We start from the raw sequence: 20285 nt of genomic DNA, 5'->3' as shown, positions 1-20285 counted from the left end.
ATGGCACAATCGTCTGGGTCATCCTTCCACACCCATTGTTACCAAGATTATCAGTAGCAATAGTTTTCCATGCTTAGAATTAAATAAAGAGTCAGTTTGTGATGCTTGTCAAAGGGCCAAGAGCCATTAGCTCCCATACCCTAAGTCGAATAGTGTTTCTACCCATCCTTTGCAACTTATTTTTCTGATGTTTGGGGTCCTACACCCAATTCTGTTGGAGGAACAAAGTATTATGTTAGCTTCATTGATGATTATAGCAAATTTACTTGGATCTATCTTATTAAATTCAAGTCTGAAGTGTTCCAAAAAATCCATGAGTTTCAAAACCTTGTTGAGAGACACTTTGATTGAAAAATTATTGCTATGCAAATTGATTGGGGAGGGGGAATATCAAAGGCTTCACTCCTTTTTTGATAAAATTGGCATCTCACATATTGTTTCTTGTCTGCATGCACACCTGCAAAATGGTTCTACAGAACACAAGCATCATCATATAGTTGAAGCTGGGCTTGCTCTCTTAGCACATGCATCAATGCCATTAAAATTTTGGGATGAAGCGTTTCTCATTGCCACATATCTTATCAGTCGTGTTCCCAGCAAAGTGATCAACTATGAGACACCTCTAGAACGTCTTTTTCATCAAAAACCGGATTATGACTCTTTTCGCATTTTTGGGTGTGCATGTTGGCCTAATCTTTGCCCTTACAATGCTCACAAACTTAAATTCCGGTCCAAGCAATGTGCTTTTCTGGGATACAGTGCTCTTCACAAAGGTTTCAAGTGCTTAGACATTAGCACTTGCTGTGTTTATATTTCTAGAGATGTTGTTTTTGATGAAGAGGTGTTTCCCTTCTCCAAGCTTCATCCGAATGTTGGTGCAAAACTCCAGGCAGAAATCTCCCTTCTTCCTTCAGATCTGTTGCCTTCTAATCAAAGGGATGAATTATTAGATGACCATGTGTTTAATTCCCATAACCCTTTATCGGCTAATGGTGATTGTGCACGAAGTGGTATTTCTAGATGTGTAGGCCATGGGGTGGACGGAGCAATACTCCCCGGCGTGTGAGGCGAGGAGGATCCAGCACCAGACCCAGGCGCTGCGACATTCCCCTTGGGATTGCGCGAGAATCCACCTGGGAATCAATGGACGGAGTAGCCGCGTCCTGACCATCCCAGGGCTGCCGCATCATCTGCCGCGCTCGTCGGGTCACCTGCGGTGCCCACTTCTGCCCCGAAACACTTGAGTGCGCCGAGCGTGGGCGAGTCGGGGGGCACCACGTCTGGTACGGCTCCCGCCCACACGACGGAGGAGGAGCCTGGGTCACCTGCGGTGAGATCTCCTGCAGCATAAGTAGTTGCAATCGATCTGGTGCCTGCGCCTGTTCCTGAATCTACAAGATCAAGGACTCGCCTTCAGTGCGGGATACGCAAACAAAAGGTATATTCTGATGGAATTGTTAGATATGGCTGTTTTACATCCTCTGGTGAACCACAAAGTCTAGAAGAAGCTTTAGGAGATAAAAATTGGAAGGCAACTATGGATTCTGAGTACACCGCATTAATGAAAAATAAGACATGGCATTTAGTTCCACCTAAGAAGGGAAGCAACATTATTGATTTTAAATGGGTGTATAAAATTAAGAGGAAGCAAGTGGAAGCCTAGATAGATACAAAGCTCGGTTAGTAGCAAAGGGTTTCAAACAGAGATTTGGAGTAGACTATGAGGATACTTTTAGTCTAGTTGTCAAAGCTGCCACTATCAGTATTATTTTATCTATTGCTATATCAAAGAATTGGAGCTTACGTCAGTTAGATGTTTAGAATGCTTTTCTTTATGGAGTTCTTGAGGAAGAAGTATATATATGAGGCAGCCGCCTGGTTATGCAGATCATGCTTCACCACATTATGTATGTAAACTAGACAAAGCTCTGTATGGGCTTAAGCAGGCACCACGGGCATGGTATTCCAGGTTAAGTACAAAGCTACATGAATTAGGCTTCAAGTCTTCAAAGGCTGACACATCTTTGTTCTTTTATAGCAAAGGAGAAATTACTATGTTTGTTCTTATTTACGTGGATGACATAATTGTTGCTAGCTCAGTTTAGAGTGCTACTACAGCATTGTTAAAGGATCTCAATCAGGAGTTTGCATTAAAAGACTTGGGTGATCTGCACTACTTCCTTGGGATTGAAGTAAGCAAGGTACGTGATGGAATACTGTTAACACAAGAAAAATATGCTTCGGATGTGTTGAAACGGGTTGGAATGAGTGATTCCAAACCTGTTACTACACCTCTGTCTACCTCTGAAAAGTTGTCGGTTCATGAAGGAGATCCTCTTGGACCAAATGATGCGACACATTATAGAAGTGTGGTTGGTGCTCTACAATACTTAACATTAACTAGGCCTGATATATCCTTCTCAGTTAACAAGGCGTGTCAGTTCTTGCATGCTCCAACTACAATTCATTGGGCAGCAGTGAAAAGAATACTTTGATATCTGAAGCATACTCTGAAGATAGGACTACAGATTAGCAAGTCAAGCTCTTTACTCCTGAGTGCCTTCTTAGATGCTGATTCGGCGGGATGTCTAGATGATCATCGCTCAACAGGTGGATTTGCTGTTTTTCTAGGTCCTAATCTTGTTTCATGGAGTGAGTGTAAGCAAGCAACAGTGTCGCGGTCAAGCACAGAGGCTGAGTATAAAGCTCTAGCTAATGCAACTGCAAAATTTATGTGGATACAAACTCTTTTACAAGAAATTGGAGTTGATATACCAAGGTCAGCAAAATTTTGGTGTGACAATTTGGGAGCTAACTATCTCTCTGCTAATCTAGTTTTTCATGCACGTACAAAACATATTGAAGTTGATTAATATATTGAAGTTTATTACCACTTTGTTCGAGAAAGAGTAGCTAGAAAACTTCTTGTTATTGAATATATTTCAACAAAGGAATAGGTCGCAGATGGTTTCACGAAACCTCTTGGAGTTCAGCCTCTGGAAGTCTTCAAGCACAATCTCAACTTAAGAAGTTTAGATTGAGGGGGAGTGTTAAGAGAATGATCTTGTAACCAACAGCTACATGTGTATTGCCCCAGGACTCCTAGGTTTGTTGTAATCGGTTGTTGTAGATAGATTCTTGTTGTAACTAGAATATCTAGATGAGTCCTGGCCAAACAATCTAGCTGTATATATGTACTCCTCTCGTGGCCTATTGGCACGACAATTAATCAACACGAAACCATTGGCAGCTCTGAGTTTGGAGCGTTGTTCCACACATACCGCGCCTCTGATTTCTCTCAGGGGAATCAGGTAGATCGACACCATAATGGATCATCACATGATTCACCTAATGCTACAATGACGGTTCAAAAATCCCCTCAATGTGCATGTACCGTAGGAGACGAGTTAGATAGCGTTTCCTCCTCAACAAGCATGGTCAGGAATGGTTGGCGTTTGGCGACCTACACTAAATGTTTCCGCTATCGCCACCACTAGTCTACGCATTGACTCCAGCCGTAAAAAAGGAGGGGAATGGGAACCTAGGGTCTCCAATTCCCCTGTGCTCACAAAAGTAGTCCCAGGCTGGAGCTCATGTCTCTGAGAACCTAAGCTCAGACCGTGGTGCCTATGAACATCAACCAAGGTTGCACATAGGTGCATCATACGTTAATGCAAAGCTACTTTTTTGCAACATCATAATGGTAATTTACATATTTATTTGGAGGAAATGAGTGAATTTAGAGGCATTCCAACTATGATGTTCATACAACAATTCATTCTATAGACAGATAAATGAATTTTGTATGCAGAGTTGAGGATTATTACAATGTCTAGCAGCGGAAGAAATTATTACACTATTCATATACCCACATATGCACTCATGTATACCTGCACGCGTGATATATGCACAAGTTAACAAGCACTTCACACGATTGCCATTGCAATATCATCATGAAATTTCATGATTGCCAATTATCTATTTGTATCATGTTTATAAAGTAGTAGTCTGTAACTAAAATCTTGTCACCATTTCAAGGCACCGCTCAATCCCATTACATTAGGAAAGTTTGGACACACCACAAAATGAGTGAGGAACAACAAATGACCAAGCGGGCACAAATCAAGCACCTTCTAAACATGTACATCTAAAGGGATCTCCTTTAGCCAAATCATGGACATGCTTGATATGAGGAAGCCAGTGATGACATGAACTAGCTGTAAAATAAAAGTGGGCACCTCTTGAAGCCTTTTTCTTCAGCTCAAGCAATCTTTGCTGCATTGCAATAAGCTGCTTCTTGTCATTGTAAGCTATACTCTCAAATCTCATTAACTCTAGCATTTTTGCATTCAATATAAAGAATGTTGCAAGGTTTACATGTGACTCTGTGCCTCTATAATTCTTCAACACAACTTTCTTGAGATTGATATCAAGACATCTGATAAGACCATGATGATGCTCACGAGGCCATACATTATTGTCTTTTGGAAAATCTGATAGCTAAAAAGGTAGAGAAAGAAACATACTTTTAAACTGGAAAAATCAAATAATAGTAAGACGACAAGAAAAAGTAAGGGATTAACATTAACCTCGATGTACAGTTTCTCCATGCAAGGAAAGTATCTCATCAAGCTGATAACCATATCAAGGCTCAGATTGCAGACACTGATAGCTAAAATCTTGACACTGCAGCAGCCCACCTTAGGGTAGTTAACAACATCCAATTTCTTTATCAAACAAAGAACACTACTTTAGTCCATGGCTATAAATGTAGATAATTTGTTTGTTCAAGGGGAAATGCACTCAAAAGAAAGTGAATAGGAAGGCTACAATTACCTTAATTATCTAGTGCCGAACACTAGTTGGTTATCAAATCCTGAGTCTGAAATGCAGCCCACAGTTTCAAGCTTGGGAGCTGAAATTACCATCACAATCTCCACTTCGGAATTCTCAAGTTGGAGCAACCTTTCAAGCATAGGGGCATCCTCAATAACAAGTTTCGTACATCTAGGACTGAAGCCAATGCTTTTAAGGCTACTGGAATTGATGCGAATACAAGCCATTAAACCATAACACTGTTTGAGCAACAAGGACTCTAGGATAGGGCAGCCAGTGATCAAATTATCGAGTGAATCATTGGAGATCATGACACTTGAAAGTCCAAGCTGTGCGAGCTGGGGAAAGTGAAAACTTTTGACTGGATCTGGCATCTGACACTCACTAATGGTGGTGATGCAAACGGTGGAAGAGAAGCAAAAAACATGATGAGAAAGCAACGGGCGTCGAATCTCTGTGTAGATTAATCCTGAAGCATCAAACTCAAGCTCTTGGAGGTTGTTAAGGGATGAGAATAGGAGCCAGCGGTTGAGTGTCTGCCGACGGCGATGGAGAAGCAGCACGGACACAGCAAAGTGACGGACAGAGCTCTTGTGGTTATCAATGATTTTTGAGATGAGTCTAGCTTACCTCCTCATTAGCAGGTAGGCTGGTATTGTCGAGGTTGAGTGGAGAGGAGATCTAGAGATTGCTCCATTGAACGGCAAGGATTTGAGTCCGTGCACCATCCTTGGTGGGGAGGAGTGATATGATTTCACCAACGATAGATTCTGGGAGGCAACTGATGAGATTGATGCCTTCTTCTCCTTCCAAGAGTCTTGTTGGAGGTGATTCTTGGATCTGTGTCTCTTCCGACTCACTTGTAGTTGGCGGCAGCAATGCTGGATGTTGGATCTGATCCTTTGATGGGCCTATGATTTGCTTTGGATCTTGACTTTCATATGCATCTGGCCTCCTCTTCTTGGCATCGGAGGCCGCGGCCATGGCTAGATTTTTGCTGCTTGCAAATCAGTTGGGACAAGGCGGGAAGGAAGCGATGGTGTGCGGCTGGGTAGCCACGACGGTGGGGTTAGGTGAAGGTGGTGGTGGAGGGAACAGAATAGTTGGGATGGGGGGAGCGGAGGAAGAAGTGGGTAGGGTAGATGGAAAGATGTGTGCTTAGCCTTAAAAGCCTTAGCACTTATTTGGTTTGTTGTCAGGTTTGCTCCCTTCTCATCCCTTATATATTTTCTTACCAATCTTTTGCTAACTGTTAGCAAACAAAGTCCTTGTGAAAAATATTTCTAGCCAATACTTGTTTGGAAAAATACGGTGCAAATAAAATATGATAGCTCCTAAAGCCATCCTAGCTACATGATCATTGAAAATGTTTTCACAACTTATAGGTATAGTGGTTTCAAATAAATATGAAAGAGATGCGACTGATATAGTAAAATGATGATGCATGGAGAGTGGTTAAGTAGGATCAATTATCAGAACTTGACAAATTTGTTATGTATGAAGTGGTTAAGTATTATCTAACTTTTATTATAGTAGGAACATAATAAAATGAGAATATACGGGGTCACAAAATAGTGTCAACTGAAATTGTAATAATAGCACATTGTTACATAATGTTTGTGGGTGAATATTGTAGCTTGCAATATGATTAACTAATTTATAGTTAATTTTTTTATTTGATTGAAGTTATTTAAATGCCCAAATAATATTTTAAAAAATCCGAATAATAGGAATAAAAAATTTGTATTGTAGATGACTCTTTCTCCATCTTAGAAAAGAAAGAAAAGTGTATCTTTTAATGATGCAGTAGCGGAAGAAGAAACAGGAGGATAGATGGGGACATCTATGCTTTGTTGTTATGGCTGGCTTTGAAAGCATTGTCGGAGTTTAGACCCGGCAACCTACCAAGGGGTACCCGAGGTAGTGTTTTGTGCATGGGCTCACCGAAGATGAGGAACTCGAAGGTGAACTCGAACACATGATTTAGACAGGTTCAGGTCGCTTATGTCGCGTAATACCCTACGTCCTATATGTTGGTTGATTGTATTGATTGATGAGATGTTTGGAGGGGATCCCTGCCTCACCTTATATTGCTGGGGGTAGGGCTATAGGTCGATTGTTGTACAAGAGTACTAGTCGGATTCGACCAAAGAGTCCTACTCTAGTTGCTACAAGCAATTTCCTAATCCCTAACTAGTCCTTGTTCGCCACGTAGACCACGCCGTCCTGCACCGTAGTCTCTATGTCTGATATATCTTGGTGTACAACCTAGTATTGTAGAACGATCCAAGCCTCCCGGTGGGCCCATAGGTGTATGGCCGACAAGCCCCCGAGTACATTTTAGTCAAATGCAGCAGTCCCGAGTACTTCTGTAGACGTCTCCGACTACCTTGTGGTGCTCTTCTGAGTACTCCATTGGAATGAGTCTTCGAATGTGCTCGAGTACTGCCATGCGGCTAGAAGATTCTCAAGCCTCATTTAACTTAGTCTTGAATCTTGATATGGAAGTGTTATTTGAAAAAATCGGCACTCCATATGGAGTAGCCCCCGAGCCTTACGTTGAATCGAAGAATCAGGCTGAGGGTTAATCTTATAATTTCACATCTGTTTCCCCTTAAAACCTGAAGAAAAAACCTTTGTCCAACGGGCACGTGGCACACAGCCTCCGAGCCGTTACACGACTAGTTTGGGTATAAGGGTCAACCACTGGTCCAATGTGACCGTTCGTCTTTAGAAAACTTATCTCTTCCGAAAAACTTGGTAACCGTTCCAGTGATAACTGATGGCTTAAAAGACAAAATATTCCCCATAATCTTCGCCGTTTAGTTACCTTGTGCTGCGGTTATAAATGACGGAGGAATCTTATCCCTTTCGTTTACCCGAGCTAGTGCGCCTGAGCCATTCATCTTCCCCACTGTTGCCCTTGCACCGCCACTTGCACTCCACGAGCACTGTAGCCCAAGCACCGCCGCTTGCCGTCCTAGAGCGCCACTACCCCTCACTGAATAGCCACCCAGCTGATGCGCCAGAAGACCATCAGAGCAATAGCGTCCAAGAAGGCATCCTCGAGCAAGGCGGCGGAGTCGAAGAAGTGCAAGGCTGCCAAGAAGGAGAAGGAGGTCCAGTTGCTGGTGCCCAAGTACGAGAAGACCAACCAGACGGTGCCGCCGAACCAAGCCATGGTCTGGAAGCCGTCCACTTTGAAGGAGGTGGAGATCCAGGTACTGGTGCATGCCAATCTGCTCCAAGAGAAGGAATTCGCAGATTGGAGGGAAGTATCCGAAAATGTGTGGCCTTTCGAGAGCTACCTGGACGAGACAGTAATCTTCACGCACTTTATCGAGCGTGGGCTGGCGCTACCGTCGTCCGAGTTCTTCAGGGGATTGCTGAGGTACTATCATATGGAATTAGTCCACCTCAACCCAACTCAATCTTGCACATTGCTATCTTCGTGCACCTCTGTGAGGCCTTCTTGGGGATTCATCCCTATTTCCAGCTCTTGAAATTCTTTAGAGTGAAGCCCCACCCCTGGATGGATCATACGCTAGTAGTCGGAGGGGCGGGGATCCAGCTTCGGGAGCAATACAAGAGCCAATATCTCGAGTACGCGTTGATAGACTCCCATTCTAGATGGAAGCAACGGTGGTTCTACATTGCGAATCATGAGCCCCATCTTCCCAAGGTCACCGTCCAGTGTGGAGCAATCATTGGCTAGACGAGCCGAGTAGTTCTGACGGCTTTCAGCTGTCGGATCTGATCAAGAAGATTGCACACCTAAAGAGTAATGGCCTGATCGGCATCAATGTGGCCTTCAGCTTCATGAGAAGGCACATCCAACCCCTGCAGTTGCGTTGCACTGCGGGGTATGACTACTTAGGTCCCAACAACCCGTCGAGGATGACGTCAGAGGAGCTGTCCCTTGACGAGGTGATGGCGCACCTGAAGCATTTCTTCAAGCGCGTCACTGTGACGGCTGACCCCAAATCTTTGAGTTAATCTTAGTCTGAGCCCCTGATCCCCTGTCTTAGCTTTATCGAGTTTAAGTACTCCACTTCCGACCCCTGAGGTCCGACCCCTCTCCACCGCTCCCCAGTTTCGACCCTGCCGACCCCAAACCCATACCGCCGGATCCTTTTAAGTCTCCCCACCGTATCCCTCTCGATCTGAGCAGTGGACCAACCGAGACTGATCGGTGGACCCACAAAATCTTTTCCCCCAGATCTCCCACGACAGACGCACTCGAGTAGCATGCCGCTTCAGAGTTTCCCCGCCGCGTGGCTCAACTCTTCCGACCCCCGCCGCTCCGCACCGTCGCCGGCCGCGACCGGATGGATATCCGCGCCCCCTTCCCCAATCGCAGCGGAAGCCCTCTGCAACCCTTTCTGCAGCACCTCGCCGCCCGCGCCCATCATCATCCCGCCGGACCCCCGGCTGCGGAGTCCGATGCCTCCTGCCTTTTCCGCCGCCCCTCCACAGTCGCGCCGCCCGGACTGCGCTACGCGATGATTCCTCCGTCGCCAATCCAGACCACGGCCGCGACAGCTCCTTTTCCGCCCTGTCAAGAGCTTCGCCCCCGACAATCTGTTGCTCCGCGCTCGCCCGCGCGACCGCAGCCGCCTGTCTTCTCACCTGTGCGCCCTCGTTTCTAGCGCCGTTCCCGCGGTCACTTCCATCAGATCCACCGCACGACGACACCCGCCTCCGCCAAATCTCAACCACCGGCAAAACCGCACCTGCGCCGCCCTGTCATCGGTGCCCAATGACCGCCGGTGCCATCCCCGAAGTCCTGCTCCACCGCCTCGTTGCTCAATCGCCGCCCTGGCAGCGCACTCCATCGTTTCTTCCCTGGTCCTTGCGCCGCTCCAACCTTTTCTCTTCCGCGCAGCTATAAAAGGGAATGCCGGAGCCCCGCCGGAGTTCCCCTTCGCCATCGCTGCCCTCCCACTTTGCTCCCTGTTCGTGCTCACAGCGCCACCGCCTAAGTTTCTGAGGAACTCTCCTCTCCGCTCCACACCGCTCTCTCAATACCACCCAGCCACTTGCTCCCCGTGCTGCGCAAGAGCTTGCTTGTGGTCCACAAGAAGCACCGCCGCCGCCGGAGCACCACCGGACATCATCGCCGCTGCCCAAGCCTTAGTCTTTCCGCCCAAGTCTGTTCTTTCCCGACCCCAAGCTTCATCTGTAATACGAAGGTAAGCTGCCGACCCTTTGTCCATCTCGTCCGACCCCTCCTATCCGCCCGACCCCTGTTCCGTCTCGCCCGACCCTATTTGTTCCGCCGACCTTTCTCCGCCTCGTCCGAGGGCTCGACTGTATCTTTTTCCTTGAACCGAGGGTACATGTGTAAAACTCGGGGACTTCTCTGCGTTAAGTCTGAGAAGCCCAGCACATCTATTCCTCTAGTCTAAGGGTCAGCTCATAAGTTTTCCTCCATCCGACCCTCATATCTTGATCTCCACCAACTCAAGCAAACCTCCCCACCTCTCCCGTAACTTGCTGCAAGTTTCTGGGCTCAAACTTGCTAGTGTTGCTGTTGAAATAACCGTCTAAATGCTAACGCATGCATTGCATTCGTGTAGAGCTGCGTCTCACCGACGGCTTCTATGAGCTGCACCCGGCGCCAGAAGACGAAGGTGTAGCCGAGCTCCTGCCTCCAGAAGCCGAAGCCGCCCGAGCAGAAGAGCAGCTTCCTTCCTTCTCGCTTGAAGGCAAGCCCCGGATGCATGAACCCCTATGTTTTACCAAACTTGCGCATGCCTTCTTTATCTTGTTTGTGCATTTACGTATAGGAGTTGTTTGGAACCATAGATGCATGACTTAGTTCCCTGTTTCGAACACTAGCTGTTGGACCGAGTAGTTGCCATGCTTAACTAGGAAGCGGTAAAAGCCGAGTGATCACCTGTCACTCGCGAGTTGTAGGAGTTGGCTGTTTCCCTTCTGTTACAACTATAAGGACGATGGACGGGGCAGAGTTTTGGATAACTCTTTGGTGGTTGGCTGATCGCCCCGTCTGTCTATGAAACTTGCTAAGGCCCGACAGTGGTGGTGTTCGTGATCAAGTGTTTGAAAGTACTAACCTCATACTTATTATGGGATGAGGAAGCCGAGTACCGGATTGAACCTGGACGTGAGCGGTCGCCCCATTGTCCTTGGAACGGAGTTTCCCCTGCGGCCGCACGTGGTGGCAAGTGTGGTCACAGAACGGCAGAGGCCGGGTCTGTGGAACATTGCACCAAAGGAAATGAGCCCGACACGGGTTAGGGGATTGATGGGGAAGGCCGACATAGGAAGCGACCCTCGGTGGTGTGCGGATGTCGTGAGGTTAGGTTCACCATGCATGGTTAAAGAACTCGAATCGATTCGTCTGCCACTCACAGTTTGAGACTGCTTGATCGCTATGTCACCCTGAGTAATAAAGGAATCTGATGATGACATGGTCTTGATGATGATGTATAGACCTTTTGGTTGGTTCTATGCTTGCTTAGAGTAGGTTGCAAACTTAGACCGGATAATGAACTTAGAACCTGAGCTAAAACTCGAAGGTAGGGATACACCTAGTGCTTTTGGCAAACAAACCCCTCAGCCTAAGAGCCTTGCATGTCTAGAATGGTGGAGTAGCTCTACTCTCTATCGATTAAGTCTTGTTGAGCTTAGTAGCTCAGCCTTATTGTGGCTCTTCTTTTTCAGGTGAAGTTGCTGCTCTTGAGCCCTCCTCTGTTGGCACTTGACCGCCCCAACTCCCTCCGGGTTGGACGGTTGAGTGGGATCCCTCCTCAGACGGCGAGGAGAGGGATCACTGATGTCCTGGTTGGCCTCACCAGGGATGTCCGACCCCGACAAAGTAGCCTCCACTTGTTGTTTTACCTTCTGTTGTTTTCCTTGAACCTTGTAAAACTCTGATGTTTATTTTGGTATTGATCTAAATGGTTACTTGTGTAACTCGGTGGACTTGTTGTATTCTCTGGAACCGCTCACCTTCGTGTGAGTTTGCTAACTTGGTCCTGTTCAAGTGGTTAAATCGGATGAAATCCGACGGCACTTCGTGTTAACTTGGCTAAGGCATAAGTGTCGCATATTAGGCGACTTAATCATGTTTAATCGAGCTAATCCGAAGTGGATCCGCCACAGCGTCATTGGTGTCCCAACGATCTTGTGGGAGCACTGCACCGGGAACCCGCCAAATCCTGTAAGTACCCATGGGCTATAGCCCCTGAGTACTAGTTTTGACACCTGTCATTGTTACTGACGAGTCTTCTGTTGTTTTGCAGCATGTGTTGTATGTCTCCAACCCTCCTCCACCAGGCGCTGATGTCACACCCCGTATGACATCCCTTGAGGCTGTGTAGAGGGCGCTCGAGGAGGAGGAGGAGAAGGAAGGAGAAAAGGAGGAGTCGGTAGACTGGTCCTCCCTCAGTAGTTCTGATGCAGAGTCTGCTGAGAAGTATGTTGTGAAGCCCCGCCTTTATGACAAGGTGGGATCATCATCGGGGACATCCAAGCGTATGGTGAAGGACTCTCCAGAAGTCGGTGTGGCGCCACCCCCGAAGGAGGCGCGTACTACCGCTGCCAAGAGGGTGGCTAAGAAGTCGTCGGCCGATGAAGTCCCTCCTCAGGTAACAAGATCCCAAGGATCGAGTACCCATACGTTGTCTTGCTTTTATCACCAGACTCCGATTTTGACTTTGCTGATGTGCAGGTAGTCGAGGAGGAGACAGAGGCAGAAGAACTGACTACTCTGATCCTATGGCGGCGGAGGCTGCCAACGATACAAGAAGCCCCGACGTTGAGTACTCAACAAGAGGAGGGCGACTAAGGATGGCGAGGATCCAACTATGATCCGGCAAGCTGCGCCAAAGAAGTCATCACCAACCGTCAAGGCACTACGCCTGGGAACCGGGCCCTCCCTCAAGATAAGGAGGTCCACCCAGTAACTATCCATGTACTGATGTTGACTTGATGTCGTCAAGTAGTGTCACCGAGTAGTGTGTCATGGTATTTGTCTTGTTGTAGGAGATCTGCCAGTGTGGACACTGAGGGCTTGAGTGCAACATCTGGTGTTGATGGCGGTAGCCACTCAGCCTAGGAAGTTGTCACGGGTTCTGAAGTTTATGGCGGTAGCCGCTCAGCCCCCGAGCCTGCCCTGGAGCCTGGTGTCCCACCGTCAGAGGATCAACCCGTGCTTGAGGTTGCCCTAGGTGCGGTATCTCTTGTCGCATCTTTTATAAACAACTTGTTGGTGTCACTTGATGTTTTTGTAGCACCAGCCCTTGAGCTACCGGAGGCCGAACCCGTCGCGGAGAGTACATCCGTGATGGTGACGGAGTTGGTGGCGATGATGCTTAATCCGGACGCTGAGCTGGAACCGGAGGCCCAAGTGGAGCTAGAAGCCGAGCTTGAAGTGGTGGCCGCCGTTGAAATTGAGGGTACACATGTAACCCCTGAGCCGGAAGCTGATGTGGAGGCTGCCAGGGTGCTGCAAGTGTTGCCCGTTGTCCCGCCATCTGAGGCGAGGGCGTCGACTAGTCGTGTGGCGACTACCTCTTTGTCATCAGAGGCTGGTCCATTGACCAGCCGGGCGATGGTCCCTCTCGGTGTGCCGGGTGCCAGGGAACATGAAGACACGCAACTCCCTCCCGTGGTGAACTGAGAGACAGATTGGCTGATAGCTCACCCACTGGCCATTGTGGGTTTCGAGACTAAGCTGATAGACATGTACCGCCAAGTAGGCGAGTACACACATGTATGCCTTACTTCTGCTTTTTGGTCTTCATCTTGAAATTGGTACTCGATGCTTATACGAGTATGTTGCTATGTATTGTAGACACTGACCCAGCGCTCCCGCAAAAAATCGAGAGTTCTCAAAGTGATTGGGGACACCATCCAGCGGGCTGAGGCGTTGGAGTAGAAGCTAGCCGAGGAGAGGCAGTACTCCTCCCGACTATTGATGAAGTGTGATGGCCAGGCCGCCGAGTATCGGAACCTCCTGCAAAAAGCTGATGAAGAAAAGGATTGGCTCCGGGTACTCAATAGAGGCCTGAGGACCCAAAACGAAGGCGAGTTGTTTGTCCTCCGTTGCTTTCCGAGTACTCTTTGGTCCTTGGCAGTAATAACTTGTTCTTTGCTGTTGTGCTTGTAGAGCTCTCCAAGAAGAATAATGATCTCCAGGGTCGTGCCATTGACTGGCAGAATGCGTACTACCGGGTCACAAGTTGACAAGGTGATCAAGAAGTACGAAACCCTGGAGCCCAAATTTGATATGGAGAAGCAACTGCGCAAGGACAGGGAGGTCCAACTTGTTGATTTGATGGAGAAACTCCGAGCGCAGCAGGCTGAGTTGGAGGCGAAGGACCTTGCTCTCAAGGAGCTAACAGAAGCCGCCCAGCCAATCGCTGACATGGTGGAGCCCTCGAAGGAAGGCGTGGAATCCCAGTCCTTGGTAGAGAGACTCAAGGATGTACCTGAGAAGTTCACCGACTATGTGAAGAAGATTGTGGAGTCTGTCTCCAAGTAGGTGCTGGTGATGGTGAAGTCGTTCTACCCACAAGCCAACCTGGCACCTGTGGCAGAAGGCATTGCCGAGGACTGCTCTAATGAGCAGTTCCAGCAATACTGATGACTCCCATAGCTCAGGAAATAGCCAGTCAAATAGACCTTGAGTGATCTGCAAAAATAATTGTCTATAATGTAAACAAGTTATGTTAATGCAAATTGTTTGAAGTCTTGTTGCAATATGTGTTTGCTTGTCGACTTGCTTGAATTCCTTCGATTTAGTGCATCTCACGGACTACCTAGATGTTTGCTTGTTTGGTAGTCGTGAGTGTCCGTGCACAAGGATGCTCCTAGGAGTCTCTTCAAATACACTATGTAGAGTACCTTTAGGTTGTGACTCCTTTTTGTGAAGCTCCAGTTCTCATGTATCTAGGTAGTCAAACTCTTTAGGCGAGTAGACTCTTCAAGACTTCATGGATTGGAGCTTGCCATTGCAACCTCTCTGGGTTGTTTAGGTGCTGTGCTCCGAAGAACCTAGAGTTCGTCGGGGTGAGCATATCCGTCACGTCGAGGCCCATTTTTCTTAAAGTCTTGGCAAAGAGCACGTTGAGGCCGCTGCCGTCGTCGATGAGTACTTTTGTGAGGTGAGAGCCTGCGACGACTAGATCCAGGATGAGAGGGTAGCGTGCTGGGATGGAGAAACTAGTCCACTAATCTTTTCTTGAGAAGGTGATTGACACCTCGGATTACTTAAGGAACGTGGGTGTTGCTGGCTCAATGGACATGATTTCCCGGAGGGTTAACTTTTGGGACCGCTTGGTAGCAATACCCGGAGTGCCGCAAATATGACGTTGACGGTGTTGGACGGGTTCTGGAATTTCCCATTGTTGTCCTCGTCTTTGTCTTCTTTAGCCTTTCCCTTGTCTTTAGCTCTAGAAGATTCTGGTATATCTTTCATGACTCTACGAAGGCTTATGCAGTCGATCGTAGAGTGTTTGGAGTTGGGTACCATGGGCATTGCTTTGTTAGGAGTTCCTTGAACGGAGTCCTTTCTTGATTTCCACCGCTCTTCTTGGAGGACTGACACATTGCTGCGACAATATTGTTTGGCTTCCTCTTGCGGTTTTGACCTCCCAAGTAGAGACATCTGTGAACATCCGGCGGTCGTAGAGACCGTTCTGGAAGCATTCTATGGCATCTTTCTCTGTGATGTCCACAACAGTGGCCTTCTTGTCGAAGAAACAAATAGATAACTACGCAGAGTCTCGTCTTGTTGCTGTTTGATTTGCGACAAGTCGATCCTATTGTTGGGGTGCTACATTGCTCCGGTGAAGTTGTTCATGAATGTTGCCTTTAGCTGACTGCATGTATCGATGAAGTTCTTCCTCAGAGACTCAAGCCAAGTGAGTGGCCCTACCTCCATGTAGATGGGGAAATAGATGACCTTGGTGTCATCGTTTCCTCCCGCCGCTTGGACTACTAGTGAGTAGCACCACAACCATTGAACTGGGTCCTGCTTGCGGTCGTATTTGCTGATACCTAGAAGTTTGAACTTGTCGGGTAGAGTTGTCTTGCGTACTCGGCTTGAAAAGGTGGGGAACCCGTTAGTGTCTTCTCCCGAGTAGTCGACTTCTTGATTGTGTTCGCGGCAGCGTTCTTTGATGATGTCACACATGTCGCGATTCTGGTTGATCTGTTGGTGAAGGTCGCGAGGTTGTTCAGGTTCCGTGTAGGGCCAACGATGGCCGTGGCCTCCCGAGGGTTCCACCCAACTACCTTCTGCCCTGTGTTGACTCGCCCTGGGTTGTTCAATCCTAGTAACCTCATTTCTAGGGGCTTCATGGCGGCTTGGATGCCTGCCACTGCTGCCATGATGGGAAGAGGTGCGTCGGAATGAGTGGATTGGGCTCGGTTGATCGAGTAGTTCGTACGCGTGCTTCGCCAGGAAAGATAGTTGTCTGGTATACTTGTCTTGCTCCATCACCCGCGTGAGCAGGTCAATGGAGGCGATGGCGGCGAGGGGAGTGTTATGTTGACGCGCTAAAACTACTTCAAACGCTTGATCTAGGTTCATGATGGGTAGGTCATTTGCAAGGCGGTGTCGACATTCTACTCGCTTTGCAATTCTTGCTCGCCGACGTGTCCTTTGATCTTCTGTCTCTTCTGCTTGAACATTGGCAGAGTTCATCCACTGATACATTGTCCGGATGGCGCTCGCATCATGGAGTTCTTTCTGGTTGCTCTCCGCCGTCATCATTGGCTCTTTGAGGAGTGATAATGGCGAGTAGTTCTCGATTTGGGGAGGAACTACTCGAGATTAATGTGATGATCTCCGTAGGGCCATCTTCTTCGTAGATAGGAGACAGAGGTGTTCCATCCTGGTACGCGATGAGGCGTGACTCGTTGTCCCTGGCGAGGGCAGATGGTTTCATGCCGGGCCAGTAGACGAATCTGCCTTGTGGAGTAGATGTGATTACCGGGCCCTGCTGCGGACCTGATAAGGGAATCTCCTCATCCGAATCCGAGTAGTAGTCGAAGTCCTCGATCGAATCCGAGTTGGATTGGGATCTGGACAAGGAAGCTTGGTAGACGGTACTTGCATCTCGGAGTTCGAACGGGAGCTGACTTGTGTTGTAGACCGATTCGCACGATGGCTCGAGCGCCAGCTTGTGGGAACCAATCCGAATGGTGGGAGAAGTCGAGTTGTACTCGGACTCACCCCTAGGGCCTTGGAAGAGGTCGAAAATTTCGTTGAATTTTTCAATGAAGTCCTCCAGAGCTTGGCGATGGAGCTTGATGTCGTAGTGCTTCTCCTCTGGGGCCGGTGCGATGTGACGGTGGAAATTCCCAGCACCGTCCGCAATACAAACCTAGAGCCAAAGACGAACGTCGCGCCTTCTTCGAACACGACGGTGGGCTTGATGATGACTGGAGCCATCGAGTTCACTAGTGGATCTTTAGCGAGATCCCCTACCTGGCACGCTAGTTGTCGGTGTTTAGACCTGACAATCTACCGAGGGGGTACCTGAGGTAGTGTTTTGTGTGTGGGGCTTGCCGAAGACCAGGAACTCGAAGGTGAACTCGAACACATGATTTAGACAGGTTTGAGCCGCTTATGTCGTGTATTACCCTACACCCTATGTGTTGGTTGATTGTATTGATTGATGAGATGTTTGGAGGGGGTCCCTGCCTCGCCTTATATTGCCGGGGTAGGGTTACAGGTCAGTTGTTGTATAAGAGTACTAGTCGGATTCGACCAGAGAGTCCTACTCTAGTTGCTATGAGTAGTTTCCTAATCCCTGACTAGTCCTTGTCCGCCACGTAGACCACGCCGTTCTGCACCGTAGTCTCCATGTCTGATACGTCTTGATGTACAACTCAGTATTGTAGGACTGTCCAAGCCTTCCGGTGGGTCCCTAGGTGTATGGCCGACAAGCATTAGCACCTATTTGGGTTGGTTTGAGGGTCTGATAAATTTTGTCTCTTCCTTCGTCTCAACGCTAAATATTGGAAACAAACCTTAGGAAAAATAATTAGCTAATTTATGGTAGGGAAAATATAGTAGAAAATGGGAAGATGATAGCTGTTGAAGACATGGTAATTGCACAGTCATTGAAAATAAATTTTCATAACTAAAAATAGTTATAAATGTGCTATGTAATATCTTAGATTTTGGTAGCTAGTGAAATGATGATATCTGAAGAGTAGTTAAGTAGCATGTATAAATTGTAACAATAGTTAAAACATAGTATTTTTTTTAGAAAAGGAAATTATTTCCATCATATGCTGCTGCACGTATAGAGCCAAATTTCACATGTTCTCAGCACATAATGAAACGATGATGTATGCAAATGCTAAACATGATACAACTTTTTATTATAGTGCCAGTAAAATAAAATAATGATATATAAGATTGTTAACTAGCTAGTATCAACTCTAGTTGTAGACTTGCAGTAATGAGATAGTGAGATGATGATATCTGAAGTACTCCCTCTGTTCCAAATTATAGGATGTCCTGAGTCACACTTCCCAAGACTGTATTTATACAAAAGTATATTAACATCAATAATACCAAATAAATGCAATAACAATATGTTCATGATAGATTTGATAAAAATAGTTTGATGTTGCAGATGTTGATGTATCTTTTCTATAAATTTGCTTGAACTAAGGACAAATCTCTAAAACAACTTATATTTTCAAACAGAGAAAGTAGGTAAACGACGTGAATTCTATTGGTAATGGTAACATACTGAGATGACAATTTATAGGTTAGATAAACGATAAACTCTAATTATACTAGTTACATTGAAAAAAACTGGTGTTTGGCTCGGGCGTACATATGCGGAAAATGTTGGAAGGAGAACAGACCCTCAAGAAAATTAATGTATCGATCCATTAGATGGACTATTGGTTCTCACGCGCACATGCCTTTTTATAATCATTTTATTGACAGTTCCATTCATATTCATATGTTTTTTACTTTTTTTTGGCCAAGGGGACATGTATATTAATCAGAGGACAGTACAGTACATCCCTGTATTCTTACAAGAAACATCCTGGAACGAATAGAAATTATTGAAACATAACTCTAGTTTCGGTTACATTTATCTCCACCGTGAACAACACCGATCAGTGAAATGATGCAATGAAGTAGGGAGCATTTATAGCTGTATATCTGAAGGACTGAGTATGTGACCAGAGGAGGTGGGAATGAGAGTCGATCAAAATTCTCTTTTTGAATGAAGGAATTCAGCCTATGTCCCAAAAATCATGCTATACAGATCTCTTCTAGAATTTCCATATCCACATACCAAAGCTTCTTTTTGTCGCTACGCTCCTTCCGAAAGCGTTTCTGCCAGCCTTGAGCCACTGCTTCCCCATTACTTATCCTTTATAAGATATGTGCAGCTTCTTTAAGCATCTTCTCCATTAAATCACCTCCTGCACATATTCTTACATATTCTGCAGAGCGAGGGGTTAGTAAAATAAAATGAATGTAACATCGTATCACCAAAAATTCCTAGGTTAGGACCTTGTTCGAGTAGTCCATTAAACCAATTCCAAGCTTCGTCACTCCCTTCATCGTCTTCTCCTTGGTTAAAACAAATCACTAACTTCCTTAACTCTTGAAACCTTCCTCATGGGAAAATATAGCAGAATTTCATCATGAGCTCATCCCAATTTCCCTTCACTTCAACAGAAACAAGTGTGTACCATCTTCGCGCTTCACCTACAAGAGAAAATAGAAACAGATTCCACTTGAACCAAGCGGTCATAACTTCTTCTTTTTGCACCGTGTTGCATATCATCGTGAAGTGCTCAAGATGTCTATATGGGTTGTCATCCTCCAATCTTCTAAAGGGGTTTGTTGCGACCAACTTAATGATTCCATGCTTCATTGTAGTGGGTCGTAGCAAGAGCCAAATCTGATTTTTGCATCTCAAAGTCCCCTGATGATGGCATTGCTAGTTCCCATAGAGACATTTCTTCGTTATCCATTTGTGGGACAAATAGAACCATCTAGGCATTAAAAAGAAAAATAAAAACAAAAAAAATCTACACAAGAGTTAAGTATTAGTGGGTTAGCAAAATCAATACCAATATCAAACACAGCAAACCGACTTGTTCCCCGGCAACAGCGCATGAAAACTTGTTAGCGATGGTTAGCGCGCCAAATCGAGAACCGCAAGCGCACGTATCAGTTATAGCTTTTCCTTTAGAGTATTTCCTCAAGGTTTATCAGTATGCGGAACAAGTGGAATGTTGGGATACGAGGTAGGCTACGCTAGCGCAAATCAAAATTTCTACCGCGTATAACTAGGAAGAACTGCCGTATAAGGATCACGGGATTACCACTCGACGCACTACTGGTGCGGAAGATGTAGATATGCGTCGATGTAGTGAAGACGATCACGTAGTCGTACGTACTCGATCACGTCCAGCAGCTCCTCAGCAGC

The 20285-nt window shown here is 46.6% G+C and overlaps 1 long non-coding RNA gene across 1 annotated transcript; it reads right to left on the bottom strand.

Moving 5' to 3' along the window:
- Positions 1–4011: 4011 nt before the first annotated feature.
- LOC117853174 (uncharacterized) lies at positions 4012–6048 on the bottom strand. Its single transcript, XR_004640053.2, has 3 exons — positions 4837–6048; positions 4590–4727; positions 4012–4500 (listed from the first exon to the last, which is right to left on the bottom strand). It is a non-coding gene; the product is annotated as an uncharacterized lncRNA (long non-coding RNA).
- Between the last annotated feature and the right edge of the window lie 14237 nt (positions 6049–20285).

The sequence above is a fragment of the Setaria viridis genome, chromosome 4, assembly GCF_005286985.2.
Source record: "Setaria viridis chromosome 4, Setaria_viridis_v4.0, whole genome shotgun sequence".
NCBI classification, from domain to species: domain Eukaryota; kingdom Viridiplantae; phylum Streptophyta; class Magnoliopsida; order Poales; family Poaceae; genus Setaria; species Setaria viridis.
This window is presented reverse-complemented; position numbering and strand designations above follow the sequence as displayed.